We start from the raw sequence: 13,233 nt of genomic DNA on the forward strand, positions 1-13,233 counted from the left end.
GTGTGAGAAGCTTGAAATGGATTCTGAAAGGGAAGGGGAGCCAGTGCAGGTCTAGTAAGAGAGGAGAGGTGGACGTAGTGCGTTTGGTGAGGAAAATGAGCCGGGCAGCAGCATTGAGGATAGATTGGAGTGGATAGAGGTATTTGTCAGGAATGCCAGTCAGGAGGAGATTACAGTAGTCCAGTCTGGAGATGACCAGTGAGTGGATAAGAGTCTTAGTAGCATCCTGGGTCAGAAAGGGTCTGATCCTGGAAATATTTTTTAGATGAAAACGGCAGGTGCTGAATGTGTGGTTTGAAGGAGAGGGAGAAGCCAAGGATTACTCCAAGACAGCGCACTTGGGGGGTAGAGGAGATAGTAGTGCCATCAATAGATAATGAGATTGTAGGAGGTGAGGTTATGCGGGAGGGAGGGAAGATGATCAGCTCGGTCTTAGACATGTTAAGTTTAAGAAAGCGCTGGGACATCCAGGAAGAGATAGCAGAGAGACAGTTGGAGATACGAGTGAGGAGAGTAGGGGAAAGGTCTGGAGAGGAAAGATAGATTTGAGTGTCATCAGCATATAGATGATATTGGAAACCAAAAGAACTAATGAGCTTACCTAGTGAGGACGTATAGAGAGAGAAGAGAAGAGGACCAAGGACAGAACCTTGGGTACCCCTACAGTTAGTGGAAGTGAGGGGGAGGGGGAGTCATGAGAGGAGACAGAGAATGAACGGTCAGAAAGGTAGGACGACAACCAAGAGAGGGCAGTGTCACGCAGACCAATGGAGTGAAGGATTTGCAGTAGGAGAGGATAGTCCACAGTGTCAAAAGCAGCAGAGAGATCAAGTAGAATAAGTAGAGAGTAGTGTCCCTTAGATTTAGCAGCATGGAGGTCATTGCATACTTTTGTAAGGGCAGTTTCAGTGGAGTGGAGAGGACAGAAGCCAGACTGGAATGGGTCAAGCAGTGAGTGTGAGGAAAGAAAGGAAGTAAGGCGGTTGTAGACAATACGCTCAAGGAGTTTGGAGGCAAAAGGGAGGAGAGAGATGGGTCGGTAGTTGGAAACTTTCATTCCAACCAACTAATCTGTGGTTGGAATGAAAACCTGGTAATTGATGAGAGCAACTGACAATCGACCATTTGCTCCCAAACAATTGTCATTGCTCTATCCGTTACCAGGTTTTCATTCCAGCCACAGATTATCTGCCAGATAATTGTATAGTGTATGCCCAGTTTAAGGTGTGTGATGGCACAAATGTCATTCCCGTGCCCCTTCATCACACCATTTTGCTCATCAAGTGAACAGGGGAAGGCATATGATGATGAGCTGTCTTTCCCGATTTTCAGGCAGTGGATTGCCCTCCCTGTGAATTTGGAAGTCTCCTGGTCATGTCAGGAGAGTAAACAATATTAAACTCAGTACCTCCTCTTTGTTTTGTCATCCAGATGTTGTTGCCTAGTAAAAAATATATGATATTGTTCTGTGACTTTTAGAAAGGGGGATGACGACAGTCACGTTTTTGTCACTGCTTCTAACTTGAACCCCAACAAGGCAATTACAATATATATTTCTCCTACATCCTATCTGGGGGACACTGAACAATGGGAACACTGGACAATGGGATTGCTGATGGGGACCACGGGAGCTGGCACTTAAACAAAACTATAACTTTAAATATAAGCATCTCCTCCCCTCAGGAACTCCCAGTAGGCCAGTGCGGGTTAAGTACCCATCGGAGCTGAGCAGTTTTTGGTGGTGCTGTGGTGGCAGCCCTTCTAGTGTTAGGTATTTTGTTGATTTGTTTGGATTTTTGTTGATTTGTAATGGTTTTTTATTTTTTTTTGTAATTTGTACAGTTAGGTTCACTACACGCTGCTGACAGGATGCCTCGCTGTTATGCATCCAAAGTTGCAGGTGAAGCTGACTTGCTGGTCACTCCCCAGGTTGAACTCTGGTCTCTGCGGGGACCACCTGGACCCGGGAACTATCACGTGCCATCACCCTTTTAGAGAGTGTTGGCGCGGTCTACAATGGCTGCGCCATCACTGTGGGTTTCTGCTGCCAGGCTAGCCACACCTAATAATGCCTTCCCCACAGGAGGGGTGGCTGGGCACTGGGTATGTTGGGGAGAGGCAGAACAATGCAGGTGTGGTGGGGGGAGGCTTGATGCTGCTGGCTCCCCCCTGCTGGGCTACAGTTGCAGTGAACCTGGGACCCTCGTAGGATGCCCAGTACTGTGGACAGACCCTTTCCGTGCTGGACCTGACTGGCGCTGGGGAATAAGCTCCTCTCCTCTGTACTATTGGTGTTGGCCTGCTGGACGGCTAAGTACCCTTTTGTTTTGGTGCTTTCTCTGTGCCCTTTTAAAGCAGTGACTCTGTGACTGTTGTTTAATGTAACACCACTGTTCTTGCCTTCTTGAAATTTTATTGTCCATTTGCTCCAATATCTTGCTGTGCAGCACAGGGTTAATGGTGGACAAGGCAAAGACTGTCAAGGCTAAGGGTGCCACTATGGCATTATTTTTTACATGTGCGTAATGCCATGTGGGCAGATTGACTCAGGGCTGCTCTGCACTGACTGATAAGGCCTGGTGGCGCGCGGGCATGCTCTGCGTCTCCCACAGTGGAGCCAGCATGAGTTTGGGTTCTCTGCTGGTTTACTTGGTGCATATTCTTGCTCTTCAGTGTGAGGAACTGGCTAGAGCCACTGCCGTGCCTGTTGCCTAACCGCAGTTGCTTGTTTTCCCGGCTCTGGAGGGGGTGGTTCAGCCATTGCCTAATCTGCCCGGTCTTTGAACCATGGAACACATGGATTCCGTTATTTTGAAAGGTTTCTCATTTTTGTAATTTTTTTTTAGGTTCCTCAGCTGCATACAGCCCAGAAACGTCTTCCACCCTCCCAGGGTCCATGGTAGGCCTCTGATTTGGAAGAATAGGCGGGGCGAACATCCGGACGATGCAGTTCTTTTGGAGGGCGAGAATTTAAATTATTCCTTGTCAGGGGATCAATTATCTCATTGCTGCGGCCCAGCAGGCCCCTGACTGCTTGGTTTTGGATACCCTGGCAGACACCGGGGGTCCTTTCAAGCATTGCTGCAAGTGGGTGGTTACATTTCCCTTATCTTTGGACCTTTCTGATCTTATTCAGGAGGCTTTGAAGACACCAGATAGAAAGTTTTCTGTTTCTCGTAGGTTTGCTTCTCTTTAAGCTCTTATGGCAGGCCACAATCTGGCAAAGTGGGAAAACTCTGCCAAGGCAGATGCCCCTGTGGCGTGTTTTGACAAACCACATAGCTCTTCCTGTTGAGGGCTCGGCATCCTTTTGGGATTCACTGGACAAGAAGTTGGAGGATTGTCTCAAGTCTCTCTTTATTGGATCTTGGCATGGTTACCCTCAGTGTGGGTGGCTTGGGCTATGGAGATTTGTCGAGGGACTCTATGGTGATTCTTACAAGGATTCATTGCTTGTCTTGGTGGTACACCTCTGGGGAGCTGTGGAGTATGTTTGTGCAGGATGGGGCTCAGGTGGCGTCATGGGTCTTGGCTATGGCCATTGGTGGGGCCTTTGGCTCCGTGCTTGGAATGCAGATTCCAAGCAGTGGTGTACTTTTTGGGCCAGAGTTGGATACCATAATTGCCAGGCCACTGGTGGGAAGAGTACTTTTCTTCCTGTGGCTATTCCATAGCAGCAGGAAATGCGGTTTCATTCATTTCATGAGGGGCGCCTTCTAGAGGGCAGGTTTTTCCCCAGTAGAGGTTCAGCACCCAGGGGCCATTTTTCTGGGGCCATTAGGAACCTAGCGCCTGATATGATCTTTACCCTACCACGCCAGTAGAGGGTAGGCGGACATCTGCTCCAGTTCAGGGACTGATGGGTGGAATCATCTTCTGGGCATCATTTCCTGGGGTTGCGTTATCGACCTCAAGGGTCCACTGCTGCTGCATTTTTTCACAACCGCTCTTCCCCAGGATACAGAGAAGAGGATGGCCGTTGACCAGGCCTAGGGGCATATGTAGTAGTGTCCAAGTTTGCCGGAGGTACGGGCTGCCGGCCGATCTTTTTTAAAGCGATAATCATTTACAGGGCAAAACCCTGCCTTGTACATGATTGCTGCTTTAAAAAAAAAACTCTTGAGATCGTCCAGCATTCCACACCTCCGACAAACTCTGTCCCTATGACATATGCCCCCATATATTTTCTGCTTTCAGAAGGTGTTATTGTTCCAGTTCTAGAGTTGGAATGGACCCTGGGATTCTACTCCAACCTATTCTTTGTTCGGAAATCAAACCGCTCCTTCCGCCTGATTTTGAGTCTTCGGCCCTTGAACACCAGTGTTTGGATGGATCACTTTGTAGTGGAATCTCTCGGATCAGTGATCCACAACATGGAGGCCAATTAATTTTTTACCTCACTGGACTTCAAGGACGCGTACTTTCATGTTCCTATTTGGGCAGGTCATCACTCTCTGCTCAGATACACGGATGGCTCGGCTCACTGTCCGTTCAGTGCCCTTCCATCCACGCATCTTCACAAAGCTCATGGCAATCTGCTACGCAAGGAAGGTATTGCAGTCGTTCCCTATTTAGACAATTTCCTTGTGAAGGCTGATTCGGCTTCCCAGTTACAGTTGCACCTGGACCACATGAATTTCGAAAAAGTCTTATCTACTGCCTTGCCTCTCTGCAGTAGGTGTTCCTACCGGAGTCCAAATCCTGGAGCCTCCCAGGATTTGATCCCAAGGGTACTGTCAAATCATCGTCCATCAGTATTGCTCTATATGAGGCTCTTGGTTACAATGGTCTCTATCTTTTGAGACAACTCAATACACCCAGTTCCACTCGCGGAAATTCCAGTGGGAAATTCTCCAGAATTGATCAGGATGCACGGAAAACCTCTCATCTCAGCTTCTGTTTTTGTCCTTGATCCTTGGTCACTCCAGCTTGGGTCATTGTGACCACGGTTAGGGCTCAGTGGCCTTATATCTTCGCCTTCAGGGCCGTTGGTCATCATCTGAGGCAACCCTACCAATCACTGTGCTCGAGAACTGAGCCATATGTCTGTCTCTGTTGGTGGCCCAGTCTATCCTGGCTGACCGACCAGTGTAGATTCAGTTGGACAACACCACGGCGGTGGCATATTTGAATCATCAGGACAGCATCAAAAGTGCGAGTGCGATGGCAGATGCATCCCACATTCTGTCCTCGGCGGTGTTCATACTGGGTGTGGAAAATTGGGAGGCACACTTCCTCACCCGAACCACGTTTCTTCCAGCGGGAATGGTCAATCCATCCGTAGGTCTTCCAACAGTTGGTTCGGAGGTGGGGTCTTCCAGAGGTGGACCACATGGCTTCTCTTCACAACTTCAAGGTCCCATGATTTTGTGCAAGATGAGGAGACCCGCTAGCATTTGCAGTTGATGCCATGACGGTTCCGTGGAGCTACCATCTGGTGTACCACTCCCCCCACGATTCCCATGTTACCTGTACTAAAGCGGGTCAAGGAGCAACAAGTATTGGTGATCCTATTGGCTCCAGACTGGCCACACAGGTCCTGGTATGCTGCCGATCTCAAACTGGCTGTAGATCCCAGGTGCCATCTTCCGGTACGGCCAGACCGATCTACTGCTGCAGGGTCCCTTTCTGCATGAAGACCTTCTTCAGTTGACTTTAATGGCCTGGCTTTTGAGGCCAGGCTCTTAAAGGCTAAATGTTTGTACATGGGCCCGGAAACCAGTTTTCTCACACAATTACCACAGAGTCTGGAGGTTCTGCATACTATGGTATGAAACGCATGACTTTCATACTCCATGGTTCCACTTTCTTTATTTATTTGCTTTCCTTTACAGTGGTTTGGAAAACAATTTACGGCTTTGTTGCTTGAAGGTGCAGACTTTAGCTCTGTTGATTTTATTTTCAGCGGGGTCTGGCGCTTCTTCCAGAAGTTCAGACCTTTTTACAGGGGTTTTGCAGGTTCAATCACTGTTTTGTCCACCTGTGGCACCATGGGATCTTAATCTGATCCTTTTGGCCCTCAGGAAAGCTCCATTTGAGCCTTTAGATTCAGTTTACCTGATATTTGTCAAATGGATATTGGTTTTCCTCATGTCCATTGCCTTGGCTTGGTGGGTTTCTGAGTTCGGAACCTTGTCTTGCAGACCGCTTTTTCTCATATTTTGTAATGATAGGGCAGTCTTCTTTCCAGCCTTAAGTTGTTTTGGCTTTTCACATTAATCAGGAAATAGTTTTTCCAGTTTTTTTCTCCTTCACAGGCTAACTGGGAGGATCTGGCTCTTTTGGTACTGGTCCAAACTCTGCGGCTATATTTGGACAGGACTTCCTCCATCCGTTCCATGGATTGCTTTCTGGTTTTCTACGACGCTTAAAAATGTGGTTGGCCGGCTTCTAAGCAGACCATTGCGCGGTGGATCTGCTGTGTTATTACTAGGGTCTATTCTGGTGCAGGACATCAGGCTCGAGAACGGGTGTCCTGCGCACTCCACTAGAGCAAGGGATCATGGGGCTTCCTCTGAACAGGTATGATGGGCAGCTACCTGGTCCTCTGTCCACCATTTTGCTCTGTTTTATCATTTGTACAAATTTGCCTCCAGCGGTGCCCACTTTGGCCATACTGTTTTCCGGTTAGGCAGCCTGAACGTTCCCTCCCATGGGAGGTTCAGCTGTTTAATGTCCCATTGTCCAGTGTCCCCCAGCCTGGATGTAGGAGAAAATAGGATTTTTGGTTGCTTACTGATGGATCGTTTTCCCTGAATCCAGCTGGGTGACACTGAGCTTCCTCCCTCACGTTCAGTGTTTAGGTTCTTTGTCTTTCCACAGTTTCCCTTGGTTCTGTTTGTTGTGATTGTTACAGTTTCACTGGGTTACTGCTTCACCTTTCCGGGCTCTTTTTAAGTTGCACTGACTACTGGAAATTGCTGGGGGAGGAACTTATATTTAAAGTTATAGTTTTGTTTAAGTGCCAGCTCCCATGGTCCCCATCCGCTATCCCATTGTCCAGTATCCCCCTAGGTAAGCAACCAAAAATCCTCTTTTATCAAAGAAAATGTAGCACATTTATACTATAATCTTAACCTACATAATAAAATGTTAGATTATCAGCTCTGTATGACCCTCATGGAAGATCACCCTTTTCACAACATATTTATTATTATTATTATTATTATTAATAATAATAATAATAATAATAATAATAATAATAATGATTGATACTGTCAAATTGAAAGAGAAAATGTTTATTGTACTATTTAACATCAGATTTAGCACCTGTTTGTTGAGTTTGATGTTCATTTAATTAAATTTATTTAAAAAAAGGCGGTAGAATTGTACAGATTCAGCCTTTGGGGAGAATTCAGATAGATATGATAAAGTGTAAAGTTTTCGAGTGTTATCAGACCTATCGCCCGATAATTTCACTTATTGCCTGTTATTGGGTGTTATTGTGCAATCCAATTAGAAAATGGGTGTCAAGTTTTTCATCCGATAATTCTTGCTGTTTTTTATGTGTTAATTATCTGCCTGTACCCCCCAAAAATGACAAGCTAATATTGGATAACCGTATAGAAATCTATTAGTGGCCATAATAAAAAATATTTGGGGTTCTTAAATTGTGTCAAATGGCTGTTATAAGCATATTTTTAAAACAGTGATAGAAAGCAAATAGTTGCTCTACTTAAATTAAGGGTGCATAAAATGCTTGTACACATGGAACCACGCTAGTCGTGGCTTGTTCTGTGCAAAGGCGCGCCTAGGACTCGGTGCCTCCGTCTCCGACTGTGGCAGAGACTCGCCCCATTCACTTGAATGGAGAGCATCTCCGTCCGTGCGTTCGAACAGAGACGCTCTGAATGGGAGCGTCTCTGTGCACTCTCGGTGTGACTAGGTGGATGGATCGCTTAGTCACGGCAGGAGTGCTCGTTTGCGATGGAGCCGCCTCAGATGATCGTGGCTCCATCTGTAAGTATATATTTGTGTCATTTTAAGCCACTTTTTTAACCTTCCTAGGGTGTTGCAATGGAGCATACATTCGTTAGTCTGTTGATATGGGTCAAAAAAGACCCGAACATCCTAGGAAGGTTAAAAAAAACACCTCTAACTTCCTCCTGCAATCTTAAAAACACCTGTCCCAATAATACAGCACCGCCATATACCCATCCCACATCAATTAACCCATTTTCCTGCAATTTGCAAATTATCACCCCAAAAATGACATGTCATTGACCAAATTAAGATTAACAATTCTAATTGGCTAATTAATCATTTAGGGAGTGTGTCCTAGTGGCTCTGGACCAAGTCCCGACATTTTTACCTTTAAAACAGGGATTTTAGTCTACTTTTCATCTGCTCGGGAGGTGGTGAAAAAAAATTGTGTCAAATCCCTTGGAGAATTATTGCATGTAACCTTCACCTGCTAGTGAATTGGGGGATAACCACAATTCACTAAAAGTGAAAAAAGGTTATCACCTGCAGTTGAATTCCCCCCCTTTATATGAAAATAACATAAGTTGTTTTAAACACTTCTGAAAGAATATCTTAAAGTCTGGATAAGTAAGAGACATGAGACTGCAGCAGGAAGGAAGTTACCTTAAACGGTGTTGGGTAAGGGATCGCTACACTGAGGATGCCGACGGTCAGAAACCCAACACTTTCTAGAATGTAAGCTAACCCTACCTCTTACCCTTCCCCTAAACCTAAACCTCTCTACCCACAGCCTAACCTTAAACCTCCCCTCCCGCAGCCTAACCCTTCCCTTCCGCCTCTTAACCCTAACCCTCTCCAGCAGACTTGCATTCGGGATTCTGGCTGTCTGGTTTCTCAATGTTGTTGGGATTCTCTCGTTCTTACCGAAGATATCTTGAACGTCGGGATGCCAATTACATCCCCTTAAACCATGTGTAACTGAAACTCCTCAAGGCTGAAAATAACATTTTTCCTTGATGTTCCTGAAGCCTTAGTACCTTAGGTGAATGGATGTATTTCATGTTGTTTTCTAGTCTTATTAGCAATGTGAATAGCAATCAACTGAGAGCTAATGGTGCTAAAGGTAGAACATAATAGTTATATGCAAATATATATAGATATATAACAAGCAGCTGCTTCTTTAAAGGAGACGCTCAACATTGGAAGTACTAGAGGAATTAATATAAAGATATTGTGCTAATTTATATAAATGTTCAGGAGCCAGGTAATATAGTAGATTAAATCATACAATAACTATGTAATGCATTAACCACATAAATACATATAGGTGTACAAAACATATAAAATACTAAAGCAGCAGATTGCAACAGTATAGCTACCACTAGCATGAATCTGGTAAGGGTCATTCTATGTCAGTTCACCCAGGCATGACACCCACCGACTCAATTTTCATTATACTTTGTACACTTGATGCTACCACTTAGCTACTAACCCATGCCAAATTTCGCTTCTCTAGGCCTCACAGGTTTTGAGATATAGGGGGTCAAAGTTGAAAAAAATTGCTCGGAAATGTAACTCCTGATGCTCTGATTATTTTCTGCGGTGTGTCTGGAAAAAAATTCTCACTGCCTAATCCATGTATCACTTTAACATTTTGACCTGTGTCAATCAAAATATGGAGATTCCAGTAAAAATGTTTTTTTCAATCTTGCTGGACTCTGAGAGTTCATTATACATTCCTTTACTTCATACTTCATAATTCATAATTTTTTTGGTGCAAAAAAAAAAAAAAAGTGATCCATCATCCTTCTGAGAAAGCCGCCGAACTACTTTGGAAGATGGGGAAATGCGTTAAGGTCACCTCCACAGCACCAGCAGGCTGTTCATTGGGACACTGCCTCATATGATTAGGGGACCGGGATGCTGTAGAGAAGGCTGCAAGAAACGGTTCTGAAAGCTCCAGCAGCCGGGAGTCTCCAGGCCAAAAGTACCCCACTTTGAATATAATTTGGCGCAGCAGTATTACAAATACGGTACCTAGGTTATTTCATCACTATGCATTGCCTGGTCAGGAGTGCACTTCATGAGAGGTGACTATAACACTATTGTTACCCTTGGAGGCTATATTGAACAGTGTGGAAAGTTGCTATATAGGAGCTGTCTGCTGAAAGTTTATGTAAGACTATTTCAGTTATTAACCAACTACAGCTGGTTCATAATGCTACTAACAGCTTGCAACTAATGCTACCAATGCCTGCTTTTTTCTAATCCGCTAACTGATAAAACAAACTTTTTAAGCCTGGCTATAGGAATTAACGAATGAATTGTTTTCAATATATTTGTATTTCATATGAACCGGCCGGTACTGTGGAAATTGTATGAGAAAATTCTCTCTCTCTCTCTATATATATATATATATATATATATATATATATATATATATATACACATATATATATATACATACATACAGGTTGAGTATCCCTTATCCAAAATGCTTGGGACCAGAAGTATTTTGGATATGGGATTTTTCCATATTTTGGAATAATTAGATACCATAATGAGATCTTATGATGATGGGACCTAAATCTAAGCACAGAATGCATTTATGTTACATATACACCCTAAACACACAGCCTGAAGGTCATTTTAGCCAATATTTTTTATAACTTTGTGCATTAAACAAAGTGTGTCTACATTCACACAATTCATTTATGTTTCATATACACCTTATATACACAGCCTGAAGGTCATTTAATACAATATTATTAATAACTTTGTGTATTAAACAAAGTTTGTGTACATTGAGCCATCAAAAAACAAAGGTTTTACTATCTCGCTCTCACTCAAAAAAGTCCGTATTTCGGAATATTCCGTATTTCGGAATATTTGGACATGGGATACTCAACCTGTATGTGTGTATATATATATATATATATATATATATATATATATATATATATATATATATATAACATCATATTTTAATAATTAAAAGAAATGAAAAAATGATTACAATAATACCTGTTGTTTAAGCGCCCTGATTCTCGCTGCCATTAGCATTATCAACCTAAGGCAGATGAGTTATCACGTCCTTTTTTTTGTTTAAATTGAACCTTAAAGTATACTTTAAAGGGTTATGAAAGAAAAATAATGGGATTTTGATTGCCTGTATGAGTATTTTAATGTTTAATTATAATTCTCTAGTTAAAAACTAAAATTACCATTAGGTATAATTTTGCCTGCCAGGGGAGTATTTTTATTTGTATATTTATACCAGGGCCGGTTCTAAGGTTTGTGGCGCCCCGGGCAAAATATGGGGGGCGTGGCTTCAATTGGGGGCGTGGTCAACGCGCTGAAAGAAAAAATAAAAATAAATAAAAAGAATACTTACCATCCCCGTTCCTGATCCAGACCCCCTCCGCCGGTGGCGCCGATCTTCTCCTCTCCTCTCTTCGATCTATGGGAGAGACGTTATTACGTCTCTTCCATAGAACAGCATAGACACTAGAGGTCAATTATGACCCCCTAGTGTCTGTGCCACTATGCTGTGCGGTGCGCGATGACGTCATCGCGCATCGCACAGCAAAGGTCCTCTAGACGAAGGGAAACTAGACCGTAGCGTCTAGTTTCCCTTCATGTAGAGGACCTTTGCTGTGCGGTGCGCGATGACGTCATCGCGCACCGCACAACTAAGGTCCTCTCAATGAAGGGAAACTAGACGCTACGCGTCTGGTTCCCTTCAAAGCGGGGGGCACAGCAGGGCACTGCTGGGGGCACAGTGGCGGTTCTTGCCCTGGTGCGGCGCCCTCCGGATGGCGCCGGCGCCCTCCGGAAGGCGGCGCCCCGGGCAAAAGTACCGCTTGCCCGTGGCAAGAACCGCCACTGATTTATACGTATATGTGCAGATTTCTAATTACAGATAGGGGAGTATTCAGTTAACTGCGATAACCCGTATTTTGTGCAAAAAACTGATTTTACTGCAAATCGTGAAAGACCACTATTCAATTAGCCACAATAATTTATTGTCGATAATTTTACAGACTCAGAGCAGGTGCAGAGTTGGGGAAAATCTCTATTTTAAGGTAAAAATGTCAGGATTTGGTTCAGAACCTCCTGTGACATCCCTCCCTCCCCTAATGACTAAGTAGGCACTTTGACGTAATTATTTTTAGCTAGCCAATAATGCCACGCCATTTTTGGGGTGAAAAAGTTCAAAGTGACGGAAATTCGAGGTTCAATTTAAACAAAAAAAGGGACATGATAACTCAACTGCCTTAAGTTGATAATGCTAATTGAACCCACTTTTTTTTTTTTTTGCACCAAAAAAAATTATGAAGTATGAAGTAAAGGAATGTATAATGAACTCTCGGAGTCAGGCAACATTGATAAAACTAGAATCTCCATATTTTGATTGACAAAGGGTCACAATTTTCAAAGTGATACAGTACGTGGATTAGGTACCGAGTTGTGAATTTATTTCTAGGTACACCGCAGAAAAAACAGAGCATCAGGAGTGGCATTACCGAGCAATTTTTCAAAACTTTGACCCCCTATATCTCGAAAAACGGTTGGGCCTAGAGAAGAAAAATTTTACATGGATTAGTAGCTCTGTGGTTGTATCAAGTGTACAAAGTATCATGAAAATCTGGGTCGTGGTTGTCATGCCTCAGTGAACTGACATGGAATGAGTCGTAATTGAGTCAAATGGACTAGGTGGATTGCCATACTTGTAGAAGTATCCGCAGTAAATGTGGGATCCATTCAATTTTCCGGCTGTCAGGATCCCAGCGGCAAGGATACAGACACTGGAATCCTACCAGCCGGCAATGCCGCCAGCCGGAGTCCCAGCAAACCAGGACTATTCCCACTCGTGGGTGTCCACAACACCCATAGAGTAGGAATTGAAGCTGTGGCAAACGCAGCAAGCCACTGAGCCCGCAGTGTGGCGAGCGCAGTAAGCCCGCAAGGATACTCTTTGCATTCACCCTGCTGCCGGGATATTCTCACAGGCGGGATGCCGCTGCCGGGATATGGACAGCCGGCATCCCTCTACCAGCAATTCATACTGAATCCGTAAATATATGCAGTTCATGTAGTTATTAAAGTTGTAATTCATGTCAGCAGAGTTTGGACTATAGTGTCCGGCATGAAGTTGTATAAGAAAACTCAATGCTAGTTCTAACGTTACCTGGTGCACTCTCTGGCACTACTTTGTATACTATAGTTCAAGTCCCACTGAGCCACTTGTTAGGGGAACTGTAAAGTGTCCGCTATCTCCTTGATGTGATTGGGTGTGTAACGTTTTGA

At 44.1% G+C, this 13,233-nt stretch overlaps 1 protein-coding gene across 1 annotated transcript in view; it reads left to right on the forward strand.

Annotated features, from left to right (window-relative positions):
• Window positions 1–13,233, forward strand: part of MEST (mesoderm specific transcript) — a 60,755-nt gene that overhangs the window by 15,258 nt on the left and 32,264 nt on the right. The window lies entirely within an intron of this gene.

Source organism: Pseudophryne corroboree, chromosome 6, assembly GCF_028390025.1.
Source record: "Pseudophryne corroboree isolate aPseCor3 chromosome 6, aPseCor3.hap2, whole genome shotgun sequence".
In the NCBI taxonomy this organism is placed as follows: domain Eukaryota; kingdom Metazoa; phylum Chordata; class Amphibia; order Anura; family Myobatrachidae; genus Pseudophryne; species Pseudophryne corroboree.